This window comes from Rhyacophila brunnea, unplaced genomic scaffold (genome assembly GCF_057557595.1).
Source record: "Rhyacophila brunnea isolate RB1 unplaced genomic scaffold, BYU_Rbru_1.0 scaffold_20, whole genome shotgun sequence".
Taxonomy (NCBI): domain Eukaryota; kingdom Metazoa; phylum Arthropoda; class Insecta; order Trichoptera; family Rhyacophilidae; genus Rhyacophila; species Rhyacophila brunnea.
In genome coordinates, this window is record NW_028232860.1 from 8,412,170 (window position 1) to 8,438,109 (window position 25,940).

The window sequence follows — 25,940 nt, forward strand, 5'->3', positions numbered from 1 at the left end:
AACCTTTTTTGGCTCGCGTACCACTTGGTAGTACATCACGCTTAATAGTACCACTTCGTAAAAATGATTTCGAGAAATTTGTTATTTTATTTGCATTATAAATTTTATAGGGTGACTATATTTCCCAGAACACAATTTATTTAAGTTTAAAAAAAAATACCAAAGGTTTTATTTTTTCTGATAAAAATGAGACATTTGAACTTTACATTATCACAATGTTTTTTTTTAATAAAAGGTGCCGAAGCTCATTTCTTGTCGAAACTCAAAACCAGGACATTTAAAGAAGTTTTTTTTAACAACTAATTTTTATTAAAAAAAATTACATAGAAATAAATTAAATTATTTGTATATATATTTTTTCCCAAAAATTACCGATATTAATAGAAAATATTAGTTATGAAAGTGTTGCTTAAGATTATAATACATTGTTATCAAGTTATAAGTTATAAGTTGGATTTTCGATCATCGACTGTACATATTATTAACAACTGTACTGTATATTATTAATTAAAATTATGAATTATAGAAAAAATACGATAGTTTAAATGTAATTTTTATGACTGATTTTTTTTAACTTTTTATGCCCGCCATTACTGATTATTTTTCGCGTACCACCAACTATCCACTCGCGTAACACCGGTGGTACGCGTACCACAGGTTGGGAACCGCTGACTTATTTGAATAACCACGAAAAATACTAGCTTCGAGGTTAGCCAAAATGAATTTTAGATTAAATAATTACTGTTTATCTTATTTTACTTTGGTGACCTTTCCTGAAGTATTTTTTTCGCGTTCAATATTTTTTTAATGATACCGACTATGTTAATTGGCGATAAACAGCTGTAAATATTAAAATAAAGTTATTTTTTATTGCGTTAGTTAAGTAGGTAGTCGTGTTTAAAGGTTTATTTGATTAGTAATCGTAGAATTAAAGGATGATTGTATTCATGTATTTTTCTCTCTCAATAGTAACCAGGTTGTAGATAATACTATCATTACGTATCTTTTAATTTTTAAAAATTAAAATAATAACTTAAATGGATTACATTTCAGTTTTTGCTAAAAGCGTTACTCACATATTATATACAGGCCATGTAAAGCAATATTTTCTAAGAATTTTTCTATCTGTACGTAAATGTATAGTTTTCTCTCATGGTTACATGTAAATTGTACGTAAAACATTTCACCGTAGCATAGTTTGCCATGAGCTTTCTTATCAGAAAGACATGACCATATAGTAAACGGTCTCCAATTTTATTAGATTAGAGTTGGTCAAAATGGAGCTTTTTTTCTATTTTCAAAGCATGATCCTGGACATACCTTAAACGTTGTAGATAATCTATTCATATAATTTGAAGCCTTGTTATCCTTTATATTTGTTTAAACATTTGGTTTAAGATTTTTTTTTCCGGTTAGGTACATGTTCAAACACGCGCGATAACATCATTTTACTTCCTACTTCAATTTTAGTTTGTCAATTTATGGCTACGGCCGTATGTTGTAGCTTAACCACTGGGGGATGACAAAAGAAATGGCGTATTTCAAAAATACACTACCTTATTCTTAGGTCAATAATAATTATAAAGCAATCATTATTCGTAGGAGGTTTGACACTTGAATGGTCAAAGACATATCTTATAATTAATATCTTTAGAATTATCTTCAAATGTGTTAATCTTGCCCATTTTTTGAATAATAAAATGCCTAATTCTTGTCAAATTTGGGATCACAGAGATTATCAATATAATTTTTTACCGTAAATATTTCACTATAATAATTTCGACATAAATTATACTGATGGTTTTATAAATGCGTTTAAAATGTAATAAATGTAGAAAATCATAACACTACTGCACAGTTATGTACTGAAATATGACTATATTCTAAAACATTAGAGCGAGAGGTTTAAAAGAATACTATTTTATGTAATAAAAATACTTTATGCAGTCATCAAATGTTTAAAATAAATATAAAGGATAATAAGGCTTCAAAATTATATAAATAGATTATCTATAACGTTGAAGGTATGTCCAGAATCATGCTTTGAAAATATAACATAAGCTCCATTTTGACCTACGCTGAGCATGTCCCCCCTTAAGATACCACTTTGATATCCAGACATTAAGGTGACGCATCAGTGAAACGCCAAATAATTTCCAACTGTAGGCGCGACGAAATTTTGGACTCGCTGCCATTCACTGAGAGAATCTCGAGTCGTAAGCACGTCACTTTGCTGCGTGATGGCGACGGGTCAATTAATTCTAAAATCGTGTAAAGATGACTAAAAACGTTACCCATTTACTTTAAAAAGAAAACATGTCAATGAATATATTATTATTGTTAGTAATAGAACAATAAACAGAACATAAAATGAACGTATGTTGGATTTATATGAAAAATAATATTTCGTTTGACAGGTGTCATTTGCACCCGCGACCCGCAGTCCGCGCATCGCCTAGCAACGATCTTTTTAGACCGTGCCTCAACTAATGCATGGCCTTAACATACAAACATAGTTACTTACATAACCATTAATTTCTCGTCCACATTTTTGACTAACTATTCACGTGAGAAGCCTTCTTCGGCCATGGCTGTAATAAAAATAACACAGAGAAACCGAAAGGATGTTAATAAAGTGGTTCGTCTCTCAGAAACTACTTTGATGCCATGGCAATCAACTATTGTAGCAAAGATGTAGCAGCAGATATCGCACTATTTAAAAATATATATTGCTTTATTATAATATTATTAATACTATCGACCGAAGGTACTTGGTGGAATTTGAATTTAAATTCTAATGGATTTAAGTTTTGTACTATTCCATTTGAGTCGTTTTTTATGCCTAACCGTTTTTTTTTAAAACGGTACATGTTCAAACACGCGCGTTAACATCATTTTACTCCGTACTTCAATTATTGTTAGTCAATTTATGGCTACGGCCGTATGTTGTAGCTTAACCACTTGGGAATGCCAAAAGAAGTGGCGTACAAAAAAACACTACATTATTCTTAGGTCAATAATTATTATAAAGCAATCACTATTCGTTGGATGTTTATCACACTTGAATGGTCAAATATATAGGTTATAAGTAGTATATATAGATTTATCTTCAAATGTGTTAATCTTGACCATTTTTTGAATAATAAAATGCCCAATTCTTGTCAAATTTGGGATCACAGAGATTATCAATATAATTTTTATCGTAGATATTTCACTATATAATGTCGATATAAATTATACTGATGGTTTTTTTTAAGCGTTTAAAAATTAATAACTGTAAAAAATCTTAACACGACTGCCCATTTATGTACTGAAATATGACTATATTCTAAAACACTAGAGCGAGAGGTTTAAAAGAATACTATTTTATGTAATAAAAATACTTTATGCAGTCATCACATGTTTAAAATAAATATAAAGGATAATAAGGCTTCAAAATTATATAAATAGATTATCTACAACGTTTAAGATATGTCCAGGATCATGCTTTGAAAATAGAACAAAGGCTTCATTTTGACCTACGCTGAGCATGTCCCCCCTTAAAATTTTTGTTACTAACAATTTACCTACTTTTTGATTATTTCAAATAACAATAAAATTTCCATTTTATATGTTTTTATATTTTTAGTCAGACTCCTATAATATTATGTCTGTTTTGTATATCTCATATAATATAAGATTTAAAAATTAATAAATAAAATGCTATATTTTTACCGGTACGTAGATGTAAACAGGTTAAGGAATCTAGTATAAAATGCAATATTTTAATCAATGTTCATACGAATCGATACCTAAAGTAATTCGATTAAAAACAGCTATTGTGCTTCCAATAATTGGAATAGAAATTTCGGGTTCAGCGAATAAATTTTAATAACCTATACTGTCGATGTATTAGATTGTTATCAATAACATATAAATCACCACTTGCAAGAGTGCAATAATTCTTCTCATTAATAACAAGTGCTAGTAAAAAAAATGCATAGCTCTCTAAATAAAATATATTATCTTTCCTATAATATATTGACTTGTAGTATGTGAGCATGTCCAATATTATTGTTTAAAAATCCTCCAGCCAATACTCACTCTGCAAGATAAATTTCTTACTATAGATTTTACGTATTAACGATTGATGGATTGATTGATAAATTCTTGAATACGAGGAAATCAAAATAAATATTAGATTTGTGCAAATCTATTAATGCAGGAAATTGTTACGATTTAAAAAATATTTTCTACATCTTTTAAAATATCAGTGGCGAAGCCTAATTTATAAATAAAAGTAAATTTAAATTGCCTATTAACGTACATATTATTTAAATAATAACTAAATTATTTTATATTCTAGAAAAAATATATAATTTGTCAACATTAATTATAGAATTATAAATTGAAAGAATTATAAATTTACTGCCAGCTAGCTCAACTAGACCGTCATGAAGCTATTCGCACCAATACGTATGCAGCTATTGTACCAACGTCACTAACACAATTCAACAAAGGCTTCAATTAATTTGATAAAATTCACAAAAACAACACATACACACGATTATACACGTATTGTAAAAAATACCCACACACAATGTCAATACCAGTATCATACTATCACGTAACCTGAGGGTGTAGATATTTAAGCCTAATGGACCCTAAGATTCACACAAGTATATGATTTTTTGAAAAATATACAATATATATTTCGGCGCACTGGGCCGATACTGAAATAGTTTCACTATCTAAACACCCGATTAATGTGACACTTTTTAGTTTTAGTTCAAATCGCGGGAGAGTATTACTTTTCTAAAATAGGTATTTTGGTGCATATTGTCTTTTTTTCATGTTATATATTATTATTATATTATCATCATCATCATCATCATCAGCCGGGGTCAATCCACTGCTGGATGAAGGCCTCCCCAAGCTTTCTCCAACTCTCTTGGTCCTGTGTCGTTCGCTGCCACGTATTTCCGCCGAACTTTACCAGTTCGTCAATCCAGCGGCTTTTAGGGCGACCCTGTGGCCGTTTCGTACCCCTTGGGTACCATTGGATGACGGCATTTGTCCAGCGGCCGTCCTTTCGGCGAGCAATGTGCCCCGTCCATCTCCATTTCAGCTGTTTGGCAACGTCTATTACATCGCTCGCGTACTCTTGTCTGCTTCCTAACCCATTCGTTTCTCTTACGGTCCTTTCGCGTTATGCCCAACATGCACCTCTCCATGCCTCGCTGTGTGACTCTTAACTTTTGGACATCTCTCGTGTTGAGGGTCCACGTCTCGCAGCTATACATGAGCACGGGTAGCACACATTGGTTGAACACCCTACGCTTAAGACATAATGGTAGGTCACTCTTGAAGATACTATTCAGACATCCGAAAGCACTCCATCCCAGCTTTGTTCTTCGAGAAATTTCATCGTGCATGCTTCCGTCTATGGACACCTGCTGTCCGAGATAGATGTAGCTGCTGACTTGCTCGAGTTGGGTGCCAGAAATACAGATAATCGCAGGGTCCGAAAAACAGTTCCTCATCACTTTTGTCTTTGAGACATTTATCTTTAGACCGACCGTTTGACTGACATCCGCGAGTTCTTGCATTCTACCTTGGAGGTCTTTCGGGTCTTGTGACTCTCACATTATATTATAAAAAGGTAAAATACAAAAAAAAATATTTAGTCTAATACCGAAGACGAAAAACGACTTCTAGTATTCAGTTAGTTAACACAGCCTTCTTACGTACGGACACTCTTTGCCACTGTCAAATATTATTCAGTGTAAAACTTATTTAATATATTATAAATAGTTTTAATGAGCAGGTAAATAATTTATATTTCAAGGTAAAAAAAAAGATGCTTCTATCGTAAAATACAATATTCTAGATTTTGATAATCATTATATGAAGTAACGGAAGCTTTTGACTAATGGTTATTGATTAAAAATAAATTCAGAATGAGATAAGAATGTTGTTTTATGGTGGGCTATAATCGATTTGAAAAAAGATTAACATGGTTATATACCATTATCTTTTTGTAACAAAATGATTTATCCTCCTAGATTTTGGAGTAGGCAGACATAGTTTCCATAATATCTATTATATACCATAAAAGAGCAATAAAACACATTAAAATGTTTTAAGCATGGGCAATACATATTTCACACATTAAAAAATCCATTCTCCATTTTATTGAATAGTAAAATTATTGATAATGTTTTGCGAAACCACTCAACGGTACGTTACTATTAATTGAATCAACTATTTTATTCATATTTAAAACTGACGTAGATTTTCATCGCAAAGTGGTAAGTAATAATATCAATACAGTTAAGTACAGATTTTATATCTAAATTAAAATAAGAATCTTTAGTAGATAGGAACATTAACATTAATGTAATGGAATATCTTAAATTACGTTAGGTATCCCTAAGTGTTATTTTTGTACTTAAGATACTGGTTTTTAGGTACATATGTAAGTATACTTGTCATGGTGGCATTATCTTAACAGACGTGTATGACTAAATGGTGGCTATTTACATTTTTTTCAAACTATCTGGTCCTGAATTTGATATTTTGAACCAGTCACGGAGATGAAACCAAAAATCAATGTCCAATACCATTGATATACTACTGGATGAATCATATGCTTCTTAACATGACGCCCAATTTTCAGCGACTCGGCCAGTGTTAAAACTTACTGTTTTAATATCAACGGACTTAACTCGATATAAGCTCACTTAATATTTGTCTCGAAAACGACCTGGCAATAATTATGAGTGAGCCCGATCTAGCTTGCATCTTACACTAACTAATAGTCAGCGCATGAATTTTTGGTAGCTTGCAAGCTTTGGGTTGCAGACACCCTTATGCCTTTTTAGGACTGTGCCAGTGATTTAGTAAAGTAGCGAGTGATTTGGTAAAAAACCGTGTCTGAACAGACAAATTTAGTCGGGTAGTTTAGTAAAATGGTCAGTCAATCCGATCCATTTTATTCTATTATTTCGGGCGAGTAGCGATCCCCACCACCTCTCACTATATACTAAACAAGCCACGAAACAAGTCTGAACAGGCGAGCGCAGGCGATTGCATTAGTTTGTCGACTGCCGTAGGAATGACACAGCGTTGGAACGAAGATATTATTTTGAATAATATAACTTATAATTATTATACTTTAACGCGACAAACCGTCTCGAACCGTGTGTTGATAAAAAAATGGCAATATTTCACAGAAAGCTTGTTGTTATTGAGGATAGGTAAAGATGTGTACCATCATCTTATAAGTTATATTCATTTATTATTTCGTTTATTCTGTATACTCAGTATGAAGGATATTATGTCATGTCGGTAGGTAGTGTGGATAATTTGTTGATTAATACGTTTATAATTAATAATAATGGCAATATTTCTCAGAAAACTTGTTGTTATTGACAGTAGGTAAAGAGGTAGGCACACATTATCGTAGTGTTCATAAGAATAATAATTATAAGTTATATTCATTTATCATTTGTTTATATTTTATAGTCAGTAAAGACAATGGAGCATAAAATCAGGGGCGGATCAAGTCAAGCGGAGGCCCTGAGCAGTAAAAATTTCGCCCCCCCCCCCCAAGTTAGAAAAAAAGTTGTATACGTAGAAACTCTCATTAATTGATTAACATAAAATATAACAAAGGTAATAGAAATAAAATAAAAAAAATATGTTTTAAATAAATTTTATCTTGCAAATTCGTCAATTATTTTGACAGTGTCAATTCGGTTTAAAATTTCTTGCTCTATATACAAAATGGCCATACTACTAAATCTTTCTTCTCCCATAGTACTTCTCAAATAATTTTTACACGCTTTAAAACAGAAAACGATCGGATGTCTGGAGTGGTTTTAATATTATGCATTAAGTACCTATTTATTATCTAAAGAAACTACAAAAATACATAGGTAAGCATACAAAAATTTACGAAACTACGAAAATATAATAGGTAGGTATCCTATGTAAATTAGTATTCATCAATAGGAAATTGGAGCAAAAATCGATTCAATTCAACGACGCCGTTTTTGTATAGTGTCATTTGAATTATTTTTGAAGTTGCGACAGACGGCAGCAATCTCGTGTCGCGTGAATTGTGTCCGTTTTGAAATACCGTCGCTCTCGACGCTCTGTTCATTTTGACACGTCACTCACTAATGAACTGTGTTCGGACACTTTTCAGTTACTAATTCACTAAATCACTCGCCACTCTACTAAATCACTCACCCGGTCCGGACCGGCCTTTAGGGTCACTATTCCAAGAACGCAAATTTAGTTTTACAGCCAGGGCAATACGGGTGAAATTCGGGAATCCATATTAACGGTCTTAACGCATTATACCTGCAAGGAAATATTATAAGACGATATTCGTAATATCTTCTTTTGTGGTACATTTTTAAAATGACACTAAGTGTAAGCCCATACAAGTCTTGTATGGGAACTTCTCAGCTAGTAGTATACCAATGTCCAATAAAGACATTTTCCACTAATGGGTACACTATCAAAATATCTTAAGAAATACTTTCTGAATATGGAGAAAATAAGCTCATCTTAACTTAAGCAAGCAGTAATATGTCTGGTGACGCGACTAGTTAGTATTTAGTTATTATGAGGAACTAGTTCATCATCGCAGATCTACAGGGCGAGCTTTCTTGCTTTAGGCTTCCACGCAAATATATATTATATATATCTGAGCTAAATCTGGTGTAACATCTCAAATAGACTTATATGATGCATTAAGTGGGGCCTTCAAGAGTACCTTTTTTACGAGTGTGGTGAAATAATTCAAAACACGAAAACATAATGTAGTTGTACAACTCGTCTGCTTTACACGAATTGATTTACCAGTTCAATTGTGACTTTTTATGTGACTAATTTTGAGATTTTATTTTTATAATTATATAGGTACCTACACGTATATAGGTCATGTCCCCCACATCCTGAACCGTGCCCCCATGCTGGGATATTTAGCGGGTCCCCCTACCTATCTCTAAGGATAAAGGCAGTGTGATGCTCTACAGTAGCATTTTCCAAATGGTGTACGCGGTAAAATTAATGTGTAAATTTAATGTTTTGTGTTGTATATTTTAACACATTTATTAGAATTTAGGAGTTGACAAGTTAGTGTCGAGACACAATAAAAAATTTTATCGTACAACCATATAATTTTAAGTAATAACACTATTTAAGGAAAATAGCGCCGCAGGCGACTTTTTTTCCTATTAAAGCAAATTTGTGTTGTGTGTTTATCTCACTTATCTGGTCGACTGGCCTCACCAGGCCCTTCCTTAGCCCGGGCCTCCAGGCTAGAGCCCTGTCAGCTCCCCTTGTGGGGGCCATGATGTAGGTATTACAATGATTAAACAAATTTAAGAATTAGTTTCATTGTTCACTTTTTGTGACCAGCATGTTGAATTTATTTTGCTTAGTAACTTCCAAAAAGTTATTATTGGATATTGCAGATATAATAATATAAATAAATAAAATACATTTAATGTATGACAATATAACCAATTATATTATATACATCAATAATTGCATGTCACTCGCATCGAAAGTTGAATATAGGTATATGAATAATTATTAGCCATGTTTTAATTCCAATTTATTCGAAAAATTACAAATTGCTCTAGCTATTAAATCCATAATATATACGTACTGTATTGTTGATCCAACGGCTGTTTAAACAATTCTACAGGCATAATATAATAATATTATGTAACCATCAATATATTAAAATTTGTATTGTTTTAAAACACCTACCTAATTTAAATTTGATAAACCACCGTTTCCATGCAAAGTTTACAGAAATTTATTTGAATACTGTATTCATGGTATTTGTATATTAGAATGACCATAATGAAACATACGAGACGAAGTGGGATTTTAACGCGCGCCCATGTGCTTAATCAAGTAAGCTATGTGCGTCTTATATAATTGTGACGGAATTAATTAGTTATTTTACTCTCTATAGGTAAATACTCTCTGAGGTATATTTTTGTTTTAATACTAATTTTTAATAGGGCTCTATCTTTGTAAAACCAAATTCTGGATACAATACTAAAACATGCGTACAAATTAAAAAATGTACAAAGAAGTACATACAATCACAACGTGAATGGTTAATGGCGAAACATTAGTTATTTTGAGTTATGTCTGTTTAAAGTATCAATTTAATGGGCATCAATAAAGTTTATTCTCTTCTGTTTAATGAAAATCATCACGAATATTTTGAATCATGTTTTTAATGATAATGAACGTCCATGAGAAGGTACTTGAAAATAATGCGGAACATCAAGGGTGGTCCAAATATTAATTTGAAATAATAATAAACAACATTTTTCTCTTTTATACATCCTACATACATTTTCCATTCTGACGGTTTTATAATTAAATTTATAATAATATTTGCATTTTTTTAACACGCCGTAAATAAAATAAGTTGTTTTTTTTATAACACTGATGTTTTTGCCGTTTTTTTTTACTTTAAATCATTGGATTACGTCTATTATATTTAATATTTTAGATTTTATAAAAGAAGTTTTGTTATAAAATTACCTCACCTTTATATTATAATATTTCATTCGACTTTCAACTTCACTTGGTCGACTATGGTTTTGTCAATAAATCAAATTTATTTATTTACATTTAGTGAAATTTACAAATTACAAATTTAAGACGTTCACATGACATGCAAAAACAAAGAAATAAAATTTAAGAAATTACCCAATATTAGTAAAAGAGTAAATACAAAAATTATGAAGTACACGGAAGTACGCCGAATGAGCTCTATGTTAAGAACTTAAAAAACAACGCCTACTCAAACTCAACCTCAAGTAGGTGGAATACATAAATATACAAAGCGATTTGGTTGAAATAATAAAACATAGAAATTGTATTATACCTACTTGAATTTGATTTTAATTCAAATATAAATTAATATAACTCTGACATTTAGATATAGGTCACAGTTAGCAGAAACTAAGTTTTGAGAATTATATTAGTATCTAATATTTTAGCGTTTTATATATTTTTCAGAATATTTTTTTTTTTTTTTTTATATTCCAATGAACTATGTCTTTTATTCAACGAATAAGACACAAGATTTGAGAATGTAACATTATATTATTTTATTGAACATGCATAATTTGAAAACATCTCATGCATATAGGTACACACTATAAAAAACCATTTTGTAGAAAAAAGACAGACGACAGGCCTTGAACCTGTATTTGCTGGATTCGCGCTAGTATGGTTTCTCAATTAAGCTACTGGCATCTTACTAAATTACGACGATTTAAACTAGTAGTTGTTACGTCATGTCTCGATGTCGTATTTTTTTTTCTTCTTCAAAATGAATTTTTGTAGCGTGTTTTGTAGCATAAGATATTTTCAAATTATTTATGTTCATTATATTATATTCCATTCAAAGAAAACTGTGATAACTTACTATATACATAATATGTTCTAGTGTTACGTTGTGAACCTGCTGCCGGCTGTTCCATTCTAAAGCAAGTGTTTCCAACAAAATACATAGATACAGTCCTACAAACTTATCTGAAGAACGGTCAAAAATAGAACTACGAACTACCATATGGACGCCATTTTGAAAACGTCATTCGAATGTCAGAATCTGTCCAGTTACGAGTCTTGATTGGGTAGTTGTCGACTGTGGCTCCCCCATCGATTCTTCATATAAGTTTGTAGGTCTGTATGCAGGTATCCTATTTTTTTAAACGAACAAGGTGACGTGTTATGTTCGTTTCAATACATTATGACCATGCTATATCTGTTTATTTAACTATATCCTGTAGCTGATATTTACAAAAGCGTAAAGTGTTTAATCAATATTTGCTACTAGTATACTAATACGGGGTAGGGTTTTGATATAAGAGAGATTAACAAAAGTTTAAGACTAATGCAATGTGGTAAAAATAAAAGTCATCTCGAGTAATATTTAGATTCCTTCAAACCATAGAGCAACAAATTTTCATTTTAATGAATAATAATATTAGTTATTATAGGACGGTCACAATATTATATTATTAATAATACGACAATGCCTAAATGCGATAATATCCCACCACGGGTGAACCTTGGGTCATGTCTAAGCTCATTTTGTGATATACATACATTAGGGCCGTTTCACACATGGTGGTCCGGCGGGCTTATTAAAAACACCAAACAAATAATATCGTGGCATTTTAGAAAAGGGGATTACCTAATATTATCTTCGTACAAAGGAATCTACTGACACCCACAGAAATCCGGCCGATTGATAAAAAACGAGAATATAACACCCTCCGCTCCGCTCCGTTGTAGATATTTAATTAAAAACTGAAAAAAGTTTTTATTAATAATAAAGTCATATTTTACGGCATGTAATATTTAAAAATACGAAAATCATTTATTTTTAAATCTAAATTATTTAAAAAAACACACTATTAAAATAAGTAAGTACCGACATAATATTACTTATTTTGAATATAATTAAAAACTGTTTTACAAAATCAAAAATCAAAAATGTCAAGCATTTCCGACCTTCAGAGAATAGTGGTAAGTAATAATGTTATCAATTTGGGATTATGTCGTTATTAATGACTAATAAACCTTGATTTATTCGTACGTTTTATTGTGGTTTAAATAAAATAATAAATTGTCTAAAGAATTTTTCAATTTATGTGTCAGATAAAATGCAATATCTTCATAAAATAACATTCAAGGCTATTAATTGCAGCATAATAATGTGTAATATGACAGTATCATCAAAAAAGGCACTACAAATTACGAATTATAGATGTTGACAGCATAGCAAAACACAAAGAAAATAAAAAGAGTAAATCGGTACTGTGATCATGAACACGGGTTTAGGTAACTGCTGTTTACCTAATTTTACAGGAGATCATAAACAAAGTTTTAAAATCATTCTGACAAGTTAGTTAGTTTATAAGATATTTTGAAGTAATTTATATCAAAATACGAGGAATTAACATCTTAATTCAAATCAGTTCATTTAAAAAGATTGAAGTTTTATTGTTATCTTTTATTATAATACTTTGGACGCTGAAGTCGCACCTGGCGCGTAATGACCAGGCAGCCGATCGATGTAATTAACGTGCATTTTAAAGGTGGTAATAAAAAAATCATTATCTAGTCAGCAGCGAATGATTGAAAGATTTATCTTTTAGCATATCAACTTTTTTCACATTTGGTCAAATATGCAGTTATCTTTTAATATTTTTTGTGACCAATAGAGTTTGCAGCTCTAATATATACTCGTACATCAAAAAATGTACAATTTGGAACATATTATAAAAGAAAACTTAAAAAGTTAGAAAAACTGCAGTTATAACCGTCTGCCATCATAGTACCGTAATACAAAAATCATAACAAATTACTGTCAAACTAGGAATTGCAATAACTAATGAAAATACCAATACCGGTATTTCCTATTAATACCGATATTCGTGAAATATATTATGGAAAAAACCGAACTACCAATAAATATAGATAAAGAAATTTATTTTAAATACTGATATTTTATAGCAAAAACATCTAAATAGAGACATACATTTAAAAATATGTAAATCTAAGATATGGTAGAGATGCTGATGTTCGTACCTTTAAAATATTTTATGCTAATTAATACATGAACCGCCTAGTTTCAAAAGCCTCTAAAACGATTTTAGGTATATTTGAGAAAAATGAGAAAAAATCATATTTATTACATTAATTCGTTACATTGTAAAGAGTATTTTAGCTTTCCATTTTAGGGGTATTTGAAAAACACACCCAACTATTTTAACGGGTTTTGAAATTCACCCTAATTTTTGATCATATGAATTGACGGTTTTTGGCGTTTTTTAAAGTTCATTCTTTGGCCATCATAATTGGTAACAAAAATATTCATCTAAATACAATATATTATTATCAAAACTCAAAAAATGTCAAAAGCCGTTTTAGGGGCTTTTGAAACTATGCGCTTCACATATTGTTTCCATTTTCAGTAAAGGATATTATATCGGTATGGTCTGAATTTTTAAGCCGGTATTTCGGTATCGAAAAATACTGGGATACCGGTTTTGAAATACCGGTATTGCAATCCTTATGTCAAACGTAATGCCAAGATTTTGTTCTCATAAATAATGATAATTGCATGAAAACTTTTCCGTATATCGAATTTTATAAAAAAAATTGCAAGGTACCAAAATTGCAGTTTATATAAATTGACAACAAATAAATTTCTTATAATAAATACGTCAGAGTGTATTTTATTTATCGAGAATAAAAAAATGTTTAAAAATAGAGTGAAAGATGTATATAATTATACTTAAAGACTGTATTGCAATGCATTCAAGGGTTAAATAACCCATTGTCAACCACAATGTTAAACGCCGATTTACATATTTGAGACATGAAAGCGAGCTTCGCTTATCACTTATCAGCTCACCGTAATTGGTATGGGTTCCATACGACACTATATTATATCACTTTATCCTCAAAGGATAACTTTAGCTATACTAGAGATAAGTCAGTAGCGTGTTCGTCAATGGGTCAACTGGTATATTAATTGTATATTATGGTAATTATTATAATCGGATTAGACATGTGATCATGTCACTGATATACTGTATGACCATGCTGTTTTTGCAAGTTGGATTAGATATTGATATCTAGAAATAAAACTTGTCTGAAGTATTTTTTTATATAACACTAATACGTTTACGGTGTAATGATTTTAATTGAGGTGCTAAGAATACAAGAGATCGAAGGGACTAAAAGTGGAAACTGAAAGTGGAATATTTATTATAATAATTCGGCATGTCGTATTAATAATTTAACAAATCTGTTAAATATATTAAGAATATTAAATATTCTGACATATGTTTACATAATATAAGTATTAAGATACGAGTAAATTTACTATTTTTTAAACCGTGCCCGATCCTAACAAGATCATAATATTATTATTAAGGGCTCGGTTTTTACGAGAAATTGATGTTAGTTACATGCTCAACCTATTATGTCAAAATACACATTGAAAAACAACATATTGTGATTATTTTGCCAGACCCAGAATTTAAAGCCTGGACCCACGGCATTATAGGCTGACGCGTTAACCGCTCAAATATAGTGGGCGTATTAATAATACTAAAATATAAAAATGCTTAACAAGGTATATTATATATGAGATATGGTATAATATATGAGATATAGAAAGTACAAAGTATTTACAATAATATATTATAAAATTCAATATAAATTTGAACAGAAAAATATGTAAAAATCACCTTCATTTCAATCTAGGTGGAGTTCAGTTTTGAGCACAACATACATAATCACAAATTATAAGATGAACACCTGGCATTTAAATACAAATGCTTCGGGAGAAAAAAAATATAATATCGTATACAAAATTACAAAACATGTAGAGTGCATTGTTCCATCAGTTCCATCTGTATTTATATATTTAGTACGAAACAAAAACATTTAAATGATCTAATTCTGGCAGCCTAAGATGTAAGTGGTTTAGTTAACTTAGCGTCATTTAATTTTTTAGATAATTCGTCCGGTTACAAGTAAATTATACGTATGGAGTTCGCCGTATCACAGTAAAGTTTACCGTTACCTGAACAACTAGCACATAATTATATATTATTATAACCCTATTATGTATGACAGTTTACACAGTTAGTAGGATGATTAAAATTGCACTTGGTGTATTTCATTTCATTTTATCCCATATCAGGGATCAATGATTTTACTATACCTATGATATTGAGTACGCCTTACCACGGATTGCAGTCTGGTGAGAAATTTTCTATGTCTGGTACATAAATGGAGATATTTTTCTCTAACCGTAATCATTTTTTGAGACTTATAGAGACTAAAATTAATACCTTTCCGTGTGGACAGTTTATTTTCTTCGGCTTAAAAAATATGTTAATCCCGGGGATGACACTCTTTTGTGAAATAGAATGAATAACAGTCAGAAAAATTATATTACTTTGCTACTCGTATCAATATAATGACGTCATTCATAAACAAAGAAATTATATACAAACAACGATTTTTAAATCTTAAGAATATGTAATATATTGATGTTTTAATTATTATTGTGTCATGTGTGTAATATGCACTAAGCCCCTTTATTATCAAGGCCTTTATTACACATCATGAATTATAATATTATACTTACCTATTTGATTTTCTTATAATATAAAGTGATTGAACGTCAGATATTACTTTTATTATTATAATGCAATGTGTTTATTATAATTTATGAAACTAGTTCATAGATAACTATGGGCTTTAAAGTTTATCAATGTCCATTAATGATATTGCGAATATTCGGGTTAAGTGGGACTGCAATTTTGCGCTGTGTAAACCAGGCACTAATTATTTTAACTGTTTTACAAGGAAATTGGATGTGCCAAATAAATCCTTACCGAGACCGAATGTGCCTATTGCAACCACCACATCCTCTTAGATGTGACCTTGATGTAACAGAACATAGGGGAACTAGAGTGGGAAATCAATAAATATTCCTGATAATGGTAGCAGCAATTACTATCCAATAGTTATATCCCATCCAATCCGCCCCGCACTACACTCGGTCTCAATCGAGCGCATGACGAGTTTTTATTTACGCCTGGGAATATCTCTGGAGCAGATACCTAAAACTGAGGTCACCACATACTCAAGTGTGTTTTGACTGAATTAACTGAGATTTATTTTAATGAAAGTAAGTGCACATGGGAGAGAGGAGTTCGGAGAATTATCAAAAATAAATGATTGTAATTAATTTATAAAACAAAGCTAAAATAATATGGTTATACTAAACTATTTGAATAAATCTTCACGTCCGCAATAAGACGCCGCAAATTACTATTAGTTATATAAGCTGGAGACGATGGACTTCAGTACAGCTTACATTTAGATAACTGACAGTATGGTTGTAATAACTTTAATGGCATCGACTTTCAAAGTAACATCAAACTACTTAAACTTCTCTATGAACTGCAGGCACGCACACAGAAAAATGATATGGGGGAGTGCGTTCATAACGAAAAAAAAATCTATAATATGGTATTTTATTATTAGTTTTTATTGCAGTCGAAGGGGGCGGAGCTTAAATAAAATCTAGACCTCCGGGTACATTCACTATGTCTAGATACTTTGCACATCTGAAAAATCTTCTATTTTTTTTAGAGACGAAATAAGATAACTTTCTAATATATTAATTGGCCCTGGTAGAAAGAACACACCAATAAATTCATAAGACTCATAGTTGATGCTCGACGGAGAAATCATCCAGATCACGATCATCAGTGATGATATCCCAGCGAAGAAGAAAAGTAATAATAAACATTTAGTATTTTTTTTCCTTTCTCACCGAGTCAGCGTTATTCAAAACTGCTGACGGCCTGTGAATCATTTCATAAATAAACGACAATTAAATAAGTAAATAAATTATAATGGATTTAAGCTTTGTACTATTCCATTTGAGTCGTTTTTTTACGACCGGGTTTCGCCTTTTGGCATCTTCAGGCACTGTGTGCACTCACCAAAAGGAAAATAAACACTGACACCGAATAATATTAACTCTAACTTATATAACATATCAATACAATAATTGTAGGTAAAAACTTATCACATACCTATTAAGTGACAATAAAAAAAAATATATATATATATATAACAAACAAAATAAATAAATTACGTATTGTTGAAGTGTTTGTAAAAAACCCCTTACCTTATCAATAATAATACACTCGATAAACCTAATAATAGATCATTCTTCCTAATAATTATAAACAATAAAAATACTACACTGAAGACCAAGGGGTGTAAAATCGTTCGTTCTGGGAACAATGGTAACTAATGGAGTTAGAAAGCTTAAATCTATTAGAATGTTAATTCATATTATACAATCAAGTACGAGTATCTTCGGTCGATAGTATTAATATTATAAATAAGTAAATGATATTAATTTGATAACAGGGTCATACGGATCCGTTGACGGTCTCAAAATATATAACTATTTATTTATCTTCTTCTTTTTTTGCCATATCCACCCCTTAACTGGGGCATATTGACAATACGCAGCGCCTCCAAGAATCCCTGTCGCTTGCCAGTCTTCTTGCTTCGTTCCAGGTCAAACCAGCATCCCGTAGCTCCGCCGTATACACTCTGTAGATTGTATTTAGTGGCCTTCCAAGACGCCGGAATCCAGTCGGCTTGAAGAATAGGCAAGCCAATTCATTTTTCAATTCATTTTAATTCATTTATTTTTTTAACATATTGTGGACATTACAAATTATAAGTTTAAGACGTTCACAGCATGACATTTAGAAACAAAGATATATAAATATAACAGTATTACATAAAAAAGAGATATATCAGTAGATGAATTAGATAGGTACAAGGAAGTACACCGGATAAGTTAAACAGACCCTATTTTAAGAATTTATAAAACAACATCCACCTAAACTCATTCTCACGTAGGTGGAATATATTAACACCCGAAGCAATTTCGTTGAACATGGTTATCACTCTCCCAATTGGCATTACCAGTGGCAGGTTGGTTCTGCACCTTGGGAGAATAAACAACTGATGGTCTCTATTTCTAAGATAGTTATCAGGGACACACAGGTTGAAGTTCTCTTCTGGCGTCCGCAGCACTTGGCCGAGCCGGGTCCAACGTCGCCTCTTCACTTCACCCACCGCACACCCAGTATTCGTCGCAAACATCTGTTTTCGAAGCTCAGTATACGGTTGCTCTGAGCCTTCGTAAGGTACCTTGATTCACTACCGTAAAGCAGAACCGTCAGAATGCAAGCGTCGAATAGGCGGCATTTGGTTTTGACCGAGAACAATCATGAGTCCCAGACATTCCACATCGAGTTGAATGTTGCTCCAGCCATTCCCATTCGGATAGCGAGCTCTTTCTGCAAAATGCCATTTCCCGTGATGTGTACCCCCAGGTACTTGAAGCTGTCGATGCTCTCGATGTTTTGTCCGTCACTAATCAGAGGGAAATCTGAATCAGGACAGGTGCTATTAAACAAGACGTTGGTTTTTCTCTCGTTGATTTTCAAACCAACGGGAGAAGAGTTGTTATGCAACTTGTCGATTGTCTCTAAAATGCCCTCGATTGAGTTGTCGAATAGGACAGCGTCATTGGCGTATTCCAGATCGCATAGCTTCCCCGTGGGTAACAGGTATGCCTCGGTCGGGTGGTATTGACTTCCGTAGTATGAAGTCAAAGAGAATGATGAAGAGAAACGGTGCAAGGACACAACCCTGTCTGACTCCGGTCGTGACCCCGAACCATTCCGTGACAGTGTCTCCAATTCTGACACAGCATTCGCTATTCTCGTGCAGGCTTTTGATTACGGCAATGATCTTGAGAGGGACCCCTTTGCTCCCAGTATCATCCAGAGGGAGGACCTTCTCATAATCCACAAAGCAGCAAGCCATCGGACTATTCAGCTCATAGCTCTTGTACTTTGTAAAGTTTAATAAATAAAATGAATTAAATTAAATTGAATTGAAGACGAAGAACAGTGATAACGAAAAAAATGAGTTTATCTAATTTATATTCATATACATTATCAACGTTTTAACCAATTTTTATTTTATAAGGACTCTCAACAAGTATGGCTTGAATCTTCAATCTCGGAATAATAATTAAGTTTCCCCGGTATATTTTAAGAACAGATAGATTTCTGGCAGTAGTAATTGAAAAGAAATTCCTCTCTCGAACGCGATCTCGTGAATTTTACGATCTTTTTATTGCTTTCCAAATAATTAAGTATTTTTAGCAGGCAAAGCGAGGAGATGGGGCGAAAACATTTCGGTTTAGGCAAAACGGTGTGATACTAAAAAATACCTTTAAACCTGTTTAACGAACGCCGATTCGGATTCTTATCGGCATTTTTAGTACACTTTTCTCCGTTTTTAGCGTAAAAAAATAATAAGTATTCCAAAAACCTTTAATATTAATTACCCCTCTAGGAATATATTAATATTTTTTTAACTACCTACCTGTTAACAAATAAAAATATCTGTAAACAATCGAAAAATATTTCGGATTACTATGTGCTATAATATTATAACAGTCAAACATAAAGAGTTTGTTTGAAAGTTAAACCTGAACAATATGTACACTGGAAATTGTTAAGGCTATACCTCAGTTGAAGCATGGTCTAAAAAGATCGTGACTAGGCGATGCGCGGATTGCGGGTCACGGGTGCAAATGACCCGAACCGAACGATAATATAATTTGTCATAAAAATTGAACTCCTTTTTATGTTATGTTTATTAATATATTCATAATAATAATAGTATTTTCATTGCCATGTTTTCTTTTTCAAGTACATGCGGAACGTTTTTAACTCTTCTTTACACGATTTAAGAATATATCCATCCGACTCCATCACAAAAGAAATTGATGTGCAAACAGGTCGACTAATCTCTCCGAATGACAACGCGCCTCAACGCGGCTGAAATTTCGGTCCACATACTGTTGAAAATTATTTGCCGTTTCACTTATGTACGCTATTAATACATACAATATGCCAGACGTGGGCAAATGCGGCTCTTCGTTGGGTTAAGTGCGGCTCCCATTGATAAAAATATAGGTATTTTTTCCCCATTATACTTAAAATTATTTATTTTTATTATATACTGAATATACATAATATAAAAACGTCTAACACACTATAAAAAATCATTTATGTAGAAAAAAAATACGACGCCCGACGGGACTTGAACCTGTATCTGCTGTATTTGCGTCAGTATGTTTAAACATAAACGATTTTTTCTAGTATAATTATGTATATGCATGAAATGTTTTCAAAAATGATGTATATTCAGTATATATATAGAATATTACATTCTGAAATCGTGTCTTATTCGTTGAATAAAAAAATAGTTTATTGTAATAATTATGAAATACATTTTGAACTAATTATTTTATGTTTTCTTTCTCATTTTTTATTTTCTTATATATGTTTTTAAACTTTATATAGCAATTAATATTTGTGTAGAAATGTAATTAAATGTGAATTTTTGTGTTTAATACTACGTGAGAACGTGACTATAGCGTGGTTCTCTATATTTATAATATATGAAAATCCAGAATGTAGCTCTCGTTGACTTCATATAATATGTCCATCCCTGCAATATGCATTTAATTCTATTAAAAAATAATATCATAATATAGGTATTTAGCAAACTTTATATTGGAGGTTGTAATTTTAAAAAAATGGCATATTTCTACGTTCTGTATTTTATCATTCAATGTATTTTATCATGATTAAAAATATTATTATCTGCAAGCACCATTCACCCACATTTTTAAAAAATACAGGAAAACTGTAATTTGGACATTGTATTCCTTTCAAAATTTTATCAAATAGGTAGTTAAATGAAATTTAAATGCGTCCAACGCAACTGGTGCGTTGCCCACCAGGAGGCCATTATTTAAATGTGGTAATTAAATATTAATTAAAAGGTTCGCAGTGAATGGGTTTAAAGGAGTGAACTCATATTTTTGTTGACTTTTTAAAAATGTACTTTACTAATTACGCCTGAATTAGATTGTTTTCCTTAGAAAGTCTTGTGTAGATAAACAAATAACTATTTTATAATATAGTATAATACCAGCACACATAATCTAGAAAATCACTTATATAGTGTGTATTTTAATTAGTATTCAATTAAATATTCGTATAGTAGGTAATGGCACTTGAAAACCGACCACTACAAGGATCTTTCATTGTGTATTTTATTATTAATTTATCACACTTGAATTGAAAATTAAAAGAAAACGTGATATACCAAAAAAATATTGAATGGGATTATTGTACCTCCATTACACTATGAATAAGTTCTAAGATGAATTTTATTTACGGGTCAAGAGTGGACACAAAACACTATGTTGTGTTTACCAGATAGTTTTATTGAGTGTTATTAATAAGCAATTGGAAATGTATTTATCAAGTTGATTGAACGCTCGACCTTTCTTGGCGCTGGTGTCACAATGGGTACCAGTCGGCCATGACCTTAAATAATATTTCACCGGTTGGACGGCAACTCGTTTCAGATCAAACTATGTAATATTGTAAATATTTACGCCTAGTAAATGTTATTGGTCGTTAAACTTAAGCGGCCTGCTTCAGGGAATTAGTTTACATGGATTAGTTTGCGAAATTATGATAATGTTAGACCGTAGTAAGTAGGTACCTATACCGTATTTGATATTTTACTAAATTTTATCGTGTGAACACGTAAACTGATTAAAAACGTTATGATTTTTATGATGCCATTGTCATGGTTGTAGGACAAATTCTTTCGACCATGTCCGATCCTAATATGATCATATGGGCCTCTACAGAGTAGAGGTTTGTATTAACAGATTTTGTTTTTTACGAGAAATGGATGTCAAGCACTTGCTCGACCTATTAGGTCCATACCCTGACAAATTGAAAAACAATATGTGTACTTGCCAACTCCAAGATTAGAACCTGAGACCCATGGCGTTTAGTCCAACGCTTAAACCGCGCGGCCACCGTGGGTGTACAAGTAGAACGAATAGTCTCATTTAAAAATCAATAATGAAAATAGGTCGAAGCACACTATGCATTTCGATTCTTGGAATTTACTGAAATTTTCTGGTAAACAATTCTGTAGTTTTCTTTACAGAAATACTCCATTCAAACATATCACTTAACATTCAAAAAGAGCTAATTGTGATATATATTTACATTTAACACTTTACGTATTCTGGCGGTTAATTATTTTTAAAAGTTAACAGTCTGAACTGTCAAAAGGTGATATGATTTAACAGGCCCTATTGGCCGTGCTAACTTTGAGAACTAGATATTATAGTGCGTCAATTTTACATAATTTGAGCATTGAGATTCAACTGTTGTACTACATTCGCAATGACATGACTAATAAAAGTGTAGTTTATGTTGATATGTCTGACCTGTCAATACAAAATTCTTGTATTCGGCTCATTACCGGCTAGATGGCACTGTTTTGGCTTTATCCGTTTGTGTTTGGCATTATCCGCTTAGATTCGGCAGCACGAACATATCCAGATTTGACCGACATGTCTACCAACCTAAATTTTCATTTTTATTTTTGATTTGATTTCAATATAAACTTTTTTTCCGGGCGGTATCCCGCGAAAAAAATCAAATTTAAAAAATGAACGGGAATCGTTATCTATATTTTGCTCTTAGTATATTACATTAGAAACAGTCTCTGTAACGTTATACTATTTATTGGAGATGTGTACATATTTATGTAATATCAAGAAAGCATTGTGTGATAGAGTATGATATAATTTCTTATAATATTACAAAAAAACACGCAAGTTATTAAGAAGTTATACATCTACGTATTAGGAAACATGAGAATATCTTAATGTATTCTTCAATTACGCTAATAAGGCATAATAAAGACAGAATTATTATAAATCTCCGCGCAGAGTTGCTATAACCGTTCGTGAATCCATGTGATTATTAAAACCAAAGGAACATCTTCTGCGGTGGTCACATTACACTAGACAATCCAATCGAATTCAACTGCAACTTAATTAAAATTTTCGTGGTTGTTAAAGTTATTTAATTTATATAAATAAAAACGTTACCTTCTGTGTAAAATAGATTAGTGCCACTGAGCTAAGCACTCCGAGACAGCAAAGTATAATAAATACATCCAAAAAGGTAATGCGGTTACTACTTCGGGTATAATTACCGTAATATAAGTATTCAGGGAAATATTTTATATATTAAGGGGCATCTAGGTTATATTTGAAATATTTATAAATATTTTTTATATACCTAATTATGTAATAATTGAATATTTTATCTGTTTTTATTATTGTTCCAGCGTATTCTCTATATTTTTTTTATGTATTTTAAACTGATTTTTTTGTCAATAAATTGAATATCTTGGGTACAAGAAGAGTTTACCTTTAGTAAGTGGTAGTTACTTTTTAATTAAGAAATTATACTTATAAGAAAGATGTAAGACGTTTTTAATGACTCGCCAATATACCTATTGCAAAAATGTAGACCGCCGTTATTGTTTCCAGAGCATTTAAGTACATATATAAAGTAAAAGAATTATCTGATGGTCCCAATAACAGGAAGGAAAAGCATAATAAAATAACTAAAGTGGTTGAGATTTTTGCAAGTGGACTGTATAATTTGGAAGGATGATGAGATGTTCGGATCTAGGGGTGGGGGCAATTAAACAGAATGCCAGACACTGACCTTTATGATGGCTTCGTGGTCTGGTTTCAACTGTCACTTGCGAGGAATTGTTGTTTTGGGTCACCCGGTTTGCGGCACTTGGTGACAGTTTTATGGATTATATGTGAGGGTGTATGAATTATGATGATAGAATAATTGAAAAGGATGAGAGCCGATATCACGGCTTATTCAGAAGTATCCGACGGTCTTACTATATCAAGCTGGCGAACTACTTCTGAATGAGTCTGTATTTTTGAGTCAATCACTAAGCGACGGAAAGCTTTTAGAGGCCCGCTCACGCTCGCTATACTGCCGTTCTAAGGAAGAAGGCAGTAACTCGCAAAAATTTGTGAAATTGAGTTATGAATGCCATCCGTTAGGTAATTTTGAAAGCTATATATTGTGTTCACTTAAAAATCAGTATTATCACTAAAATACCGTTAAAATCCTAAGTGGAAAAATTGACATCTTCTAAAATAATACATTTTTTTTTGCAAAAAGGCAGTAATTGCACCTATTTATTGCAGTTACTGCTTATTTATTATTACTTTGTTTGTATTTTAACATCCTACTAATAAAAATTACCACCGTTTTTTATTAATTCACAGTACTAAAGTTTGAGAAAAAAACACATTATGTCATTTATCTCGAAAGTGTGTGAGAGTCAGTTATTGCCTTCTTCCTAAGAAGGGCAGTATAGAGATGTATCTGAATGTCTTTTTGCAACACGGTCTTTCATGACCCTCAACTGCTAATTCATTGTCTGGTGACAATAACACTGGGGATAAGGAGGTGGGTGGGGAAATAAGGAATGGAATAGGAATATAAATGGCCCAACCATTAGAGTTAAAAAAATATAATATTGGAGAGAGATTAAATTATTATTAAAAGATAGACACACAAAAATGTATTGTTTTAGAAAATGAAAAATATAAAAATACTAAAAAACGTAAAAAAAGTATATTTATGAAGTGATAAATCATGAAGTAATCACCTATCACCGCAAATTTGAACGTGTCAATTTTCTTCATCGTTATCAAAATACATAAATTGCGTGCCACGACGTAATACTGACAGAGAAGAGAGACTGCATCCTAATAATAAGAGACGTCGAGTATTATCTTGAAGGCTTTAATTACTAACCGATGCAGCCTCCTTTGGTCGTATCCCCTTCCTGCGCCGGAACCGGAAAGAAGCCGGGTTATTAAGACAAGTGTATATTTTAAATGTGAAGCGACCGGAAGTAGGGTGCTTATTTTTCCCGCGTTTATACACTTTTTCATCTCTGTAATCGGCTTACGTTTTGTCGGATTTTCATATTATAATATATATCTAGGAAAAATATCTTTCCAAAAAAATAAATGCAAGGCGCTTAATTTGGGCCGCGTCCAGAAATGTTTTCTTTTTTTGTGTTCTTCAGATAAAATATTGTATTCATTCCGGAAAAATCTGAGGTACCTAGATACAAAGATTTTTATTTTGAAAGAAAGTGGATTCATGCAACATTTTTTGAAACAGAATTGTTCTGATAAATTCTATTTAAAAAAATAAAGAGAATTATTTTTTTGACACAATTATTTTCCAGAGGTTGATACTGTTACAAATTTGTATCCTAAATATTTTTCGTAATTTGTAAAATAAACACATTAGTAAACTTAT